This window comes from Perca fluviatilis, chromosome 14 (genome assembly GCF_010015445.1).
Source record: "Perca fluviatilis chromosome 14, GENO_Pfluv_1.0, whole genome shotgun sequence".
Taxonomy (NCBI): domain Eukaryota; kingdom Metazoa; phylum Chordata; class Actinopteri; order Perciformes; family Percidae; genus Perca; species Perca fluviatilis.
Genome location: NC_053125.1, coordinates 32,788,057 through 32,802,670, shown reverse-complemented (window position 1 = coordinate 32,802,670; position 14,614 = coordinate 32,788,057). Strand labels below are relative to the sequence as shown.

Here is a 14,614-nt window from a genome sequence, read left to right as displayed (position 1 = left end):
ATCAGAGGTGCAGTGCTACGCGCCCCTCTGTGCTTCCGTTGGAGCAGTCGCCCACTCATGGTCTAATAAGCACGGTGTCTGTCCCCCGGCTCAGATCGGTTAAATCAAAGGTAAACAAAAGATGCGCTATACTTAACAACCTAATTGGAATTAAAACTACTGCAATAGAACAAAATAGGAAAATTAGATGTGGACTATTAAATATTAGATCTCTGTCTTCTAAAGCAGTACTGGTAAACGAGTTGATATCAGACAATAAAATTGATTTATTTTGTCTTACTGAAACCTGGCTGGGCCATGAAGACTATGTTAGTCTAAATGAAGCCACTCCTCCCAGCCATATTAATACTCAAATTCCTAGAGGCTCAGGCCGAGGAGGGGGAGTTGCAGCCATCTTTGATGCAAGCCTGCTAATTACTCCTAAACCTAAATTACATTATAACTCATTTGAAAGTCTTGTTCTTAATCTTCAACATCCAAAATGGAAAACATTACAGCCAATTATATTCGTTGTTATTTACAGGGCTCCAGGTCCGTATTCTGAATTTTTATCTGAATTCTCAGAGTTTTTATCATGTTTAGTCCTTAAATCAGACAAAGTACTTCTTGTAGGTGATTTTAATATCCATGTGGACGTTGACAATGACAGCCTTAGTACTGCTTTCAACTCATTACTGGATTCAATCGGTTTCAGTCAGAGTGTGCACAAGGCGCGAGCTGTTTTAACCACACCCTCGCCCTGTGCCGGCATATGGTATTGAAATTGAGGATTTAATAATATTTTCGCAGAATTCGGTATTATCAGATCATTCTTTAATCACTTTCGAATTCTTACTACCTGATTATATTAAATTAGATAAAAGCTCCTACACCAGATGCTTATCTGACAGTGCTATAGCTAAATTTAAAGAAGATATTCCAACAGCATTCGACTCTATGTCATGCCTTAACATAACAGAGGACCTGTATGTTAACCTCAGTCCCTCTCAAATTGATGCATTTGTAGACGATTGTTACGACTTGCCTACGGGACGACCTTAGACTCCGGTCGCTCCCCTGAAAAAGAAGATGATGAAGCAAAGGAAACTAGCACCTTGGTATAACTCCCAAACTCGCAAATTAAAACAAATCTCGCGAAACCTCGAATGTAACTGGCGTTCCACCAAGGTGGAAGAATCTCGTTTGGATTGGCAAGAAAGTCTCAAAACCTATAGGAAGGCCCTAAGAAAGGCCAGATCAGACTATTACTCATCACTAATAGAAGAAAACAAGAACAACCCAAGGTTTCTTTTCAGCACTGTCGCCAGGCTGACAGATAGCCACAGCTCTACTGAGCCTTCTATTCCTCTGGCTCGGAGTAGTGATGACTTCATGAGCTTCTTCAATGATAAAATTACAACAATTAGAGATAAAATTCATCACCTTTTACACTCAACTTCTAACGGTTCACCTTTAAACGCAGAGTCGTTAGAAATAAAGACTAGTCTCGACATATACTTAGACTGCTTTTATCCTATAGATCTTCAACAATTATTGTTAAAGATATCCTCAGCTAAGCCATCTACCTGTCTCTTGGACCCCATCCCAACGAGACTACTCAAAGAAGCATTACCTGTGGTTAACACCTCATTACTAGATATGATCAATATGTCTCTATTAACAGGTTATGTACCACAGTCATTTAATGTAGCTGTGATAAAACCTCTTCTGAAAAAACCCACCCTGGATCCTGAGGTCTTAGCAAACTATAGACCTATATCTAACCTTCCTTTTCTATCCAAGATCCTTGAGAAGGTGGTTGCTAATCAGTTATGTGATTTTCTACATAGCAACAGTTTATTTGATGACTTTCAATCAGGATTTAGAAAGAATCATAGCACAGAGACGGCACTGGTGAAAATTACTAACGACCTTTTAACTGCTGCAGACAAAGGTCTTGTCTCCATTCTTGTTTTACTAGATCTTAGTGCTGCATTTGACACAATTGACCATTCAATCCTGTTACAGAGATTGGAACACTTGGTTGGCATTAAAGGAATTGCTCTGAGTTGGTTTAGGTCCTATTTCTCTGATCGATCTCAATTTGTGAATGTTAATGATAAATCCTCCAAGAATACGCTAAAGTTAGCCATGGGGTTCCTCAAGGCTCAGTGCTTGGACCAATTCTATTCTCCTTATATATGCTTCCTCTAGGCAATATTATTAGAAAACACTCAATTAACTTTCACTGTTATGCGGATGACACCCAATTATACTTGTCAATCAAGCCAGACGAAACCAGTCAGCTAGCAAAATTTCAAGCGTGCATTAAGGATATAAAATCCTGGATGACCTATAATTTTCTGATGTTAAACCCTAACAAAACTGAAGTTATTGTGCTGGGCCCTAAACACCTCCGAACTTCATTATCTAGAGATATAGCTACTCTGGATGGTGTTGCCCTGGCCTCCAGCACCACTGTTAGAAATTTAGGAGTTATCTTTGATCAGGATATATCCTTTAATGCCAATCTAAAACAAACCTCAAGAACAGCCTTTTTTCATCTTTCGTAACATTGCCAAAATTAGGAATATCCTGTCTCAAAACGACGCTGAAAAACTAGTCCATGCATTTGTTACTTCCAGGCTGGACTATTGTAATTCCCTACTGCCAGGTTGCTCAAATAAGTCTCTTAAGACTCTCCAGCTGATCCAGAATGCTGCAGCCTTGTTCTCACAAGAACTAAGAAAAGAGATCATATTTCTCCTGTATTAGCTTCTCTGCATTGGCTTCCTGTTGAATCCAGGATTGAGTTTAAAGTCCTTCTCTTGACCTACAAAGCTCTAAATGGTCTAGCACCATCATATTTAGAAGAGCTCCTAATACCCTATTGTCCTACTAGAGCACTGCGCTCCCAGAATGCAGAGTTACTGGTGGTACCTAGAGTCTCTAAAAGTAGAATGGGAGCTAGAGCCTTCAGTTATCAGGCTCCTCTCCTATGGAACCAGCTCCCGATCTGGGTTCGGGGGCAGAAACTGTCACCTCATTCAAGAATGAACTTAAAACTCTCCTATTTGATAAAGCTTATAGTTAGGGAGTGAGGAGTTGCAGTGTTCACCTAACTGGCCCAACTGCTTCTCTTCATAATTGTTAGATTAATAATACATAACAAAGTAGAGGGAGGCAGGCCAGCCAAGCCAGATCCGGCAGGGGGAGAGTTCTAAGCCCGAAAAAGCTACCTCTCCTTATGACCTGTCTCTCTTAGTTACCTGTTATAGTTACGCTGTTATAGTCCTAGACTGCCGGGGGACTTCCTTCCTTTGACACACTGAGCTGCTCTCTCTTCTCCCTTTCTATTACTGTTTCTATTACTGTTACTATTACTATTACTATTTGTGTGCAGCCCGTCCCAGAAATGCTTGTTACTAATCCTAGCTTCTGGGGAGTTTACTCCCCGGAGTCCTTATGCTTTTTTTCCCCCAGCGTATTTCCTTGGAGAACGTTTGCACCAAGACCCTGGTTGCAGCTGTCGCCGTGGTCCTGCTGCACTCCCTGCTGAGCTCAGCGATGCCCTGCAATGTCATGCTGCGTCCTGCTGAACCCTGCAGCTTCCCGCTACATCCAGTCACTGTTCCATTATTAATGTGACTACTATCGCCACTGTTCATCACACCCCCAACCGGCTCGTCAGACACCGCCTACCAAGAGCCTGGGTCTGTCCGAGGTTTCTTCCCAAGAGGGAGTTTTTCCTCGCCACTGTCGCACTGCTTGCTCTTGAGGGAATTACTGGAATTGTTGGAATTGTTGGGGCTTTGTAAAATATAGAGTGTGGTCTAGACCTACTCTATCTGTAAAGTGTCTCGAGATAACTTATGTTATGATTTGATACTATAAATAAAATTGAATTGAATTGAATTGAATTAACAAAAAGGCTGAAAATCACCACACGCGGGATGCGAGATGCAAACCCCAATCTCCCACGTGAAAGTTCTGTGTTTTACCTATCCGCCACCCCAACCAACCTCCTTATGCGGTCCCGCGTCCCTTTATAGTATGAATGGACCGGTCTCCATTAATGTAATTGGAGCGCTCCACGTATCTACTGTACGCACAATTTTACTTTGGCGTACACATTGCACGTATTTTCAAAGTGTAAACCCGTGTTATTTGTACACTTTTGAGTGAGAGTGGGCTCAAATGAACCACAAACAGACACAAAATAACCTCAAAGAGACTCCACATAACCAGAGAGAGACACAGAAAGACACTTATGGACATAAACTGCAACAATATTTATTAGTTATTATTATTTTATTAAGTTTTGAGTAAGTGCTGGACACCATGTTGTGTCTGACGCATTATTAGGGTGACATTATGGTTTATTGTATCATATCATGTTGTACATGTTGTGTGTTTTTACGGCTGCAGTAAAGGTATGTAAGTGCCTGAGACAAATGTTGTTTTCCTTATCCTAATCATAACTAAATGACTAAAAAAAGGGAGTGAGAGATCAGAGAAGCACAGTGTGTTTGTTTAAAGAGAGCAGCCAACGGGTTTAAGCTGATTTACATACCACACACACACACACACACACACACACACACACACACACACACACACACACACACAGCTGAGTCAGTTTCTGATTTAACCCTTGTGTTGTCTTCCCGTCTACCTTGAACCTTTCAACGCCTTTTTTTCACAGTTTGTTTTTGCTTTTTCCAACGTTTTAAATTGTTAAATTTTTCTTCTACACATTTTCAGCGCTTTCTACGTGCCATATTTTCTGATATAAAACCAAAATTGAAAATGGGTCAATGTGACCCAAAGTCATCACAAGGGTTAAGAATAAATTAGTTCACTAAATAAACACATTCCTCAAATGTTGTTTCAGCAGGAAGATGAGATCTTGTGTTTCACAAGTAACTCAATGACATGAGAATATAAAACATACATATAGAAACAGTGTAAAAACTTTGAACGTACAAACAAAAAAGCAAAAGAAAAGTGCAAAAAGAAGCCTGAATGGAGCTGTTGGATAGCATCTACCTGATGGCAGGAACTGAAAGGATCGGTGAAGTGACAGGAAGCAGCCAGCAGGTGGCAGCACAGCTCCACATCTGTCTTTTGTCATCAAGAGAAAACACTGTGAGGGTCAAACCTGAAGTCCTGTTGCTGTTTTAATGTAAAGGGAACCAGGAGGTCTGCAGGAGAAGGTGTGGGTGTGTTTGGATGCAGGAAAAGAAACAGGAAACCAGCGCAGGAAGAAAAACGCAACTTAAAACGTCTATATATGTCAGAGTCCGCACACCTCTGAAGCAACTAGGGGTTAAGTGTCTTGCTCAAGGAGACATTGGTTGATGTATCGCAGTGGGAATTGAACCCAGGCCTCCCACACCAAAGGCACGTGTCATATCCACCGAGCCATCACCACCCAAACTCAAACAAGAGAAGCTGCAGGCTGTCGACTTTAACTTTTATGGACAAGCTCCACGAGAGAAAGAGACAATTATAATGCAGACGCAAAACTTCTTCAAAACACAGAGCTGAAAATGGAAGGAGCTGAAGACTGTAGAGAATTTACGTGCTTCAGAATCTCTGAAGAAGGAGAGGCTTGGTCCAAATGAAGGGTTAACACAAAGATTTATTAATAAAAATGATAAGTCAAAATACAGAGAATTACGCTGCAGCGGGCCTTGAAAATAGTTGCTTTAACCCTCAAGTTGCCACACCTATTTTCGCCCCAAACCCCTGTCGCCCTCCTGCTTTATTCCTCCAATCCCAGGGGCGGTTACTTTTCTCCTTCATGAGTAAGAGCCTTCCTCATAGGCTCTTTGTTGGCATGGTGACAGGTTGGACGCATCTTGTTGGTTTCTTCGCTGTCCAATTAGGAAGGACATGCTCTAAATTCTGCACCCACAGATCAATAGGATCTATCATGCAGATGTTGAGTCTTTACAAGTTTACAGGAATTAACATTCTATTGTATATATATATATATATATATATATACATACAAGTCAGAACTAGGGCTGGCCGCTATGGACAATGAGATTAATAATCATCAATAACAAAAACGTCATTTTTATTTTATATTTATACTCTTTATCAATCGCCAATGGGGGGAAATTACAATTTACACTCTGTTTTTAGTGCACACAAGCCTGAACCACACACACACCCCCACACCCCCCAAACACACACACACACACACACACATCAGAGTGGGGGGGCTGCGACTGCTGAACAGGGGGTTCGGTGCCTTGCTCAAGAGCACCTTGGCAGTGCCCTGGAGGTAAACAGGCACCTCTCCAGCTACCAGTCCACACTCCGTACTTCGGTCTGTATGGGGACTTGAGCTACCCTCAAGTTCACAACCCAACTCCCTACAGACTGAGCTCAAAGTTCAAAGGCAAGGGGCAGAATGGCATTTATGTGTAATAATAATAATAATAATAATAATAATAATGTGGATAATAATAATGTGGATAATAATAATAATAATAATAATAATAATAATAGATAAGATGAACATAGAAAAAAAACAAAAAAAAATTTAAAAAATTTTTTCTGCAGAAAATTGCGGGAATGCTGGATAGCTGAATTGCTAAAGCTAAACTGGATGAATAGCTTAAAAAAATTTGAAGAAGTGAAAATAGTTGGAAAAGTGGAAATCGTTTTAATAAGTATGAATTTCATTAAAAAGTTAAAAGCTGACGCTAAACTGAACTGCTGGCTTTAAAAGTTGAAAAATGACAAAATATGTAGAACATTGTGAGGTCTGAGTATATTTTCTAACTGATGACTCACAAATGCAGAAATATGAAACAAATTGTATGAAAAATCTTAAAGCTCAAATGCATTGCACTGCACTGCTGAAACATCTGGAAATTTTTTAGAGTTGGAAGCTAAACTGCATTACCTACATAAGTGAAGAGCTTGTTAGAAAAGCTGGAAGCTGAACTATAATACTGTCAAAGATGAAAGTTGAAATGAATTGCCTGAAAAGGCTGAAAGAAGAAATACTTTGTATTATTATCAGACATATGGCGCTTTTCCATTACATTGTACCGGCTCTACTCGCCTTTTTTGGTTTTCCATTACGAAAAAATATCCCTGGTACCTGCTGACAGGTACTTTTTTTTAGTACCACCTCAGTCGAGGTTCCAAGTGAGCTGATGCGATACTAAAAGGTGACGTAAAAACCTGCAGACTACAGATTGGTCAGAAAGAATCATCACTGATCACTGCGTCATCGTCGCTAGCGACAGACGGGGTGTCTTGAACCAACCCAGCATGTTTAGTTGTAAGTTTATTTGATTAGGACAATGAACATTAATCAACATTTCTGTAAATGTGCCAGTGTTAACCAATCGGCTAATTTTCAACTGTAGTCCTAGTATGCATGTCTTTATGGTGGGAAGAAACAGGAGCACCCGGAGGAAACCCACGCAAACACGGGGAGAACATGCAAACTCCACACAGAAAGGACCAGAACGACCTGGATTCAAACGCAGAACCTTCTTGCTGTGAGGCAGAAGTGCTAACCACTGAGCCACCGTGCTGCCGTTTAGCCGGCGATGTTTTTTTGCTGCCTCCAGCTTCTTTTGAAACAAAGTTTTTGTTGGTCCTGCCGAGGCTCCACATAAAGCTTTCTCCGTAGCATACAAGTGGTCTGATGGTTATACTTCTAGTAAGTAAGTAAGTAAGTAAGTAAAATGTATTTATAAAGCGCTTTTCACAGATAAAATCACAAAGTGCTTTACACTCCGCTGGTGTGTGCGACGAGCCGGCGTGTGTGTGTGTGTGGGGGGAATGTGTGTGTGTGTGTGTGGGGGGGGAGTGGGTGATAGAGTGAGGGATCAGTGAGGCTCAACCAAGCAGCGCGCGGCTCATCTAAATATTCATGACCATACCATATTTGAAAGAAAAGCTCTTGTTACAAATAGGGACAAAACACAGGGATGCATAAGGGCCAATAAAATATCAACCAGCTGTACCTCTCCGCCTGTTCACTTCATAACTGATGTCTTCTGTTATTTCCACTGCTGGATCAGTCTCTGGGAAATGAAATACTACATATTATTATAATACGATTAGTACTAGTATTGTACTAGTAACTGATGCAAGAAGTACTGTTAAAGCTGACTTATGGTTGTACGTAGGCTGTAAGCAGAGCCTACGGCATTATGAGGATTTGTACTTGCGCTGGTTTGTCTGCGTCGTAGTGTATCTCCTTAAGAGTATAGCTGTGTGTGTGTGTGTGTGTCTGTGTGTTAGTATTTGTGTGTGTGTGTGTGTGTTTGTGTGTGTGTGTGTGTGTGTTGTTCACGAAGGAGAAACCGAAAACGAGTAGTGGGGGAATGTGATGCTACCGAGCAACAGCAAAGCAGACCAGTCTTTAGTGCAACTTCTTGTTCAACATTTGTAGGATTAATATCCATAGAGCAGCTAAAAATGTCTTATATCACTGAAAATCATAGATTAGTTTTTCAACTGTACCTTTCACAGAAATGTCACAAATTTACATTTATATTTTTTCACATTATTCAAACAATTTGAAAAGTTATCGTGTAAGAATCCGTCCAACGGTGGAACATGTACGAGGCCAACTTTAACTGATTGGTTTCATCAGACAACAGGAAGCTGGGCAGCAGCAGAGAAACACTTTGACCACAGAGATACATTTTCACACAGGAAAACACCTCCTGATCAGGCCAAAACGTCACAAACTAAAGAACACTTTGTACAATTAAGATGCTGGTTTTAGTTGTAGGTCAAATGAGTAAAAATTTATAATAAAACTAAAATCAAATCTTAAGCCCCAACCGCACTTCAAATAATAAAATCTTTATCAAAGTTTTGACCCTCACAAAAGTAGAACAAATAAACCCATGCTCTTATTTTGAAATATTGGAACATCACTGTACAGCATGGCTGTTAGTTATGTTGTATGTAACTGAAACTTAAATAAGCAAATAATATTAAACAGATTTAGAAAAGGTTTACCTGTTGTTGTTGTTGTTGTTGTTGTTGTTGTTGTTGTTGTTGTTGAGTGTTTCCTGCGGACACATCGTCTCACCAGTAGGACCAGAATGACCAGCAGCACCAGACCACAGAGGACTGGGACAGACAGCAAGGACGCTAGGAGAGCAGGAGACGAGGACAGAGGAGACGAGGAGGAGGAGCCAGGGCTGGAGGGGGATGGAGGAGGTGGAGGGAGGGTGGGTTTACCTGAAGGAAAGATCAAATAAATAGAAAAGATACTTGTGCTCATATTATGCTCATTTTCAGGTTCATAATTGTATTTAGAGGTTATATGAGAATAGGTTTATTTTCAAAAAAACACTATATTTTTGTTGCACTGCACATTGCTGCAGCTCCTCTTTTCACCCTGTGTGTTGAGCCTTCTGTTTTAGCTACTGAGTGAGGCATCGCACTTCTGTTCCATCATTGTTGGGAGAGTATGAGGGCGTGCTCTGACAGTAGCTAGCTAAGGACTACTAGCCAGTCAGAAGCAGAGTATGAGGGTGTGCCCTGACAGTACCTAGGTAAGGACTACTAGCCAGTCAGAAGCAGAGTATGAAGGCGTGCCCTGACAGTAGCTAGGTAAGGGCTACTAGCCAGTCAGAAGCAGAGTATGAGGGCGTGCCCTGACAGTAGTTAGGTAAGGACTACTAGCCAGTCAGAAGCAGAGTATGAGGGCGTGCCCTGATAGTACCTAGGTAAGGACTACTAGCCAGTCAGAAGCAGAGTATGAGGGCGTGCCATGCTAGCAGCTAGGCGAGCATTATAACGTGTGTTCCAAAGTGACCTCGTTTGTCTCTGAAGTAAAGGCTGGACTACAATAGAGCTGTTTGGAGCAGTTGGTGAACAGTGGTTTCTGTTGGAGATGGTAAGTCCCTTTGGGGGGGACTTTGGGCTTTTTCACTTTGTAAACCTATAACATGCACAAAAAAAACATATATAACACAATAAAGGAAAGGGAAAAAGCCAAAAAGCATAATATGAGTACTTTAAAAGCATTTTTTAGGTCATTTTGCATGTCTTTGTCATTGCATTGTGTCTTTTTGTCGTCATTTAAAGACTCTATGAAGTCATTTTGTATTTTTTTTTGTTGACGTTTTGTAGCCGTTAGACATGTCTTTGTTTTGCGTCTGTCTTGAGTCTCCTAGTAGTGGTTTTAGGTCTCTTTGTGGTAATTTTAAGGCTATGTAGCCGTTTTGTATCTCTTTTTTTGTGTCTGTAGGTAGCCGTTTTTCACCTCTTGGTAGCTGTTTTGCGTGTCTTTGTGGCTAATTTGCAGGTTTTTCTCTCTTTATTTTGCTATTTTTGCATCTGTTTGTAGTTGTTTTTTGTCTTTTAATGTTTTTTTTGAGACTCCTAGTAGTCATTTTGGGTCTCATTGCTCCATGTAGTTTTTGTGTCTTTTTTGTCATCACTAGTCATGTTTCCATCAACGTATCTTTGGAATGGAAACATGACTAGAGTGTCTTTGTAGTCATTCGGTGTCTCTTTGTGGTAATTTTAAGACTGTTTTTAGCAATTTTGTATCTCTTTTTTGTGTCTGTCTGTCGCTGCTTTTTTGCATCTTTTTCTAGCCATTTTGGTCTTTGTAATAGTTTTGTTCTATCTTAGTAGTTGTTTTGTGTATCTTTGGTCTTTTGCATCAGTTTGTTGCATCTTTTTTTATCAAATCTGTTGTTTTTCAATCAGTTGCCGTTGTTTTGGGTCTTTTGCTCTAGATTTTGGGTTTTTTGTATCCCTACATAGTCCTTTGGTTTCTCTTTGTAGTTGTTTTTTAATCTTTTTGTAGTATTTTTTTGTGTCAGTTTGGGTTCTTTTTGTAGCGCTTAGACATGCATTTGTTTTCCGTCTCTTGTGGTCATGTATCTACTGTTCAGACAAGTTTTACTCTTTATGCCAATATCTGACAAAATACTAACCTTTAACCTCCTCACCTGTGACAGAGACCCAGCTGGGTGGAGACTCTCCAACACTGCTGATGTTGCACTTGTAGAGGCCTTCATCAGACCTGGAAACATGGTGGATGGTCATGTGACCTGCAGGCTCAGTCCTGATGAAGGAGCCATCTTTATAGAAACCAGCTGGGGGTTGGAGGACGTCTTTGTTTTACAGGTCAGAGTGAGGTCTTCTCCCTCCATCACAGGGAGGACAGGACTCTGCAGGATCACTGGTCCACCTCAACACAGAGACAAACTACAGCATGTCATCCATTCACACACAGCTTCATCAATACTCGGATCTGGAAACACACAGACAGCATCACAATATGAATCTGACTCCAGAACAACAGAGACTTCAGGAAAAACTATGGAAAACAAACTTTATTGAAAATATTCAGGATTACAGCGATATATGTGGATGTCAGTAAAACAGCAATTTAGATTTAAAGAAATAATTTGATATTAAATATATATCTTTAAATCATAATTATGATATCTTTGTCATGTAACGTCTGTGATCCTGAGTTCAAGTCAAACTGCAACATGTGGAGTTCCACAGGGAAGCGTTCTGGGTCCTCCACTGTTACTGATCTATGGAGGACTCGAAACATTTGAGCTTCTTTTCGGATCAGTTCAGAACTGATGCTCCGTGGTGACAGCAGTGATGACATCATCATAGTCATCATCCAATCCCGTCTCAGTCTTGGTGGGCAGGGTCATCTGCACAGAGAGGTCATTTCCTACAGTCAGAGCAGGTTAGAAAGAAAATGTAGATAATTGATCAGACGAAGAGTTCCTTTTAGAGACAACTTTCAACAATCGTCACCAGAGTGGTGGTGTGAGATTGATTAATTGATCAACACAGTCTCACTCAGAGCTTGTTAAAAATTGACACTTGTTGTCTTTGGCATTTGTTAATGATGCAAAAAGTCTACTTTAGCGTCTCAATCAGACTTGGGGCTTTCAAATAATTCCAATGCAATCCCATACACGGCCATGTTTGATGCTCTGGGTTGCCCTTTGGCATAATTTTTCAACGTGCAGGTTAAAACCATTTAGTTACGTTAAGGGTCCCATGGCATGAAAATGTCACTTCATGAGGTTTTTTAACATTAATATGCGGTCCCCCAGTGGCCAGAAATGGCGATAGGTGTAAATCGAGCCCTGGGTATCCTGCTCTGCCTTTAAGAAAATTAAAGCTCAGATTGGCCGATCTGGAATCTTCTCCTTATGAAGTCATAAGGGGAAAAGTTACCTCCCCTTTCTCTGCTTTGCCCTCCAAAAGAATTTGGCCTGCCCATGAGAAAGAGAGAGACTTCATGGCTTTCAAACGAGCAAAGTGGCAGTTGGTCAACAGACGCCAAAGAGTGCCTTGAGATTGAGTGATTGATTAATTGATTGATTGATTGATTGTAAGGTCAATGAATGATTCAGAGAGTTACCTGTGGCCCTTTGTCGATATAAAGACACCATGATGAAAGTGGAGATGCAGTACGGACAGAACACCACCAGGTGGACGACCAGTCTGATCACAAGGTGGAGGTGGTCTGAGGCCGCGGGTGGAGCTGAGGTGTCAGGGGGCGGCAGAGAGCTTAAAGGTGGGCTTGTGGTTTTATGTTTCCCTGTAGAGAGAATAAGCTGTCAGGTGAATATCTGGATGAATGAACTCCTGAAATCAAAGGTAACCTCCTCACCTGTGACAGAGACCCAGCTGGGTGGAGACTCTCCAACACTGCTGATGCTGCACTTGTAGAAGCCTTCATCAGACCTGGAAACATGGTGGATGGTCATGTGACCTGCAGGCTCAGTCCTGATGAAGGAGCCATCTTTATAGAAACCAGCTGGGAGGTTGGAGGACGTCTCTGTTTTACAGGTCAGAGTCTTCTGCGCTCTTCTCCTCCATCACAGGGAGGACAGGACTCTGCAGGATCACTGGTCCACCTCAACACAGAGACAAACTACAGCATGTCATCCATTCACACACAGCTTCATCAATACTGACTCCACAGTCTGATCTTACCAGTGACAGTGATGGTGATGCTGTTACTGGTTGCTCCCTCTCTGGACTCACACCAGTAAACTCCACTGTCCAAAAGGGCCATGCCGCTGATGTTACAGGACGAATCGGCAGTTCCCTGTCCCCAGTCCTTACACTCAGCTCTGGTTTCTCTGGTTGTGTTCCTCCTCAGAGTCCATCCAGCAGAGCTGTCGTCCTCCTCACAGCTCAGAGAGACAGACTGTCCTTTAAACATCTGAGAGCTGCTGGGACTCACAGTCAGAGAGGCTGGAGGGAGGAAATATTTTATAAATTCTTTAGCAAAACTTTCAATTTTCAAAAACACATTGGTGGAAGCGTGTTGTGTCAGGTACAAGGAGAAGATGGAAAAACAATTCTGGACAGTTTGAGTAATTGAAAGGCAGGGTTGGTAATGTTGAAAAGCTAGCAAGAGTTGAAAAGTAGTATCTCCTTGGGGCCCAAACACAGAACTTCAGAGCAGGGCAATTTCACTCATCAAAACTACTTTATACGTCTCATTCAGAGGTGACAACAGAAAGACGGCAACCATGGCATCACTTTTAATGCCTTTCAGCTCCCTCAGCTGTCGCCATCTTTTGAAAAGCTGCCAATGATTACTCTAGTTTGTCCTCTCGCTGTATCTGCAGCCCTTTTTAGTTCTTGCTTTGTCAGCGTCAGTCTGAAATGCTAGGATTTCACTTTCAGTGGTGTGTATGAGTGTTTCAGTAATGAATATGAGAGCTTTTTAGTAGTGTATATGAGAGTGTTACAGTAGTAGTGTGTGAGATAATTGTGATTAATGTCCCTGTTGAGTCTTTGCTAAGTTTCCTCCCCAGGTAGAGTATGCACAGCGGGGCAAGGAGGCATTTCATTGGTTCTTAAAAAGCGGCACCTTTTGGTTTGATTGGTTGATATATATATATATATATATATATAATAAAGTGTTACCAACCCTGCCATTAATCTGAACTCTTTGTGCGTCTTGGTTTACTGACCTTGGTTTGTTGTACAGCTCAGCAGTGATGTCAGAACTGAAGAGAAAAGAGACTCAAATCACTAAAGAATAAACTTGCAATGAAAAGCTGTTACATTTGATCTGAAGACGGAGACTTTTGGTTCTCTGATGAAATGAAATTGTATCTGTAATAAACGTTCCAATGACTGATATTTGAGTTTAAACAGCAAATATATGCCGGAGCACTGACCACAGACTCTGATCTTTAAAACAAAGGTTGGCAGGATGTGGTTGGTGGCTCGAGGTGAGAATGTCGTTTAACACTTGAGGTTTTTCTCATTTTATCTGACATTTTAAAGAGTTTAATGCACAGTTTAGTTACATTTAAACTTCCTGTAATAGATTCATTTATGTAGAAGAACCACCACTGGCATAAAATCCTTCACATTATTTGTGAACTCAACTTTTCAGTGTCAAAGTTTGAGATATAGAGTTGATCATATCTGTGAGTAAATGTTGTATTTAACCCTCCTTATGCCGCCTTCACACTGGCAGCTGAAATCAGCTCTGTAATACGCCCGCAGCGGACGTCGTACTACACCGTTGAAAAGCTTCGGAAGTGACTCACAAAAATGGCGGAGAGACCAGAAGGACTGATAAGTGTCTGAATGTGTGATTCTCTCTGACCTCTCTTAT

General features: G+C 41.2%; 1 protein-coding gene across 1 annotated transcript in view; it reads left to right on the top strand.

Moving 5' to 3' along the window:
- LOC120572814 (low affinity immunoglobulin gamma Fc region receptor II-like) overlaps positions 1-14,614 on the top strand; it is a 208,107-nt gene that overhangs the window by 8,934 nt on the left and 184,559 nt on the right. The gene's annotated exons all lie outside the window — the stretch shown is intronic.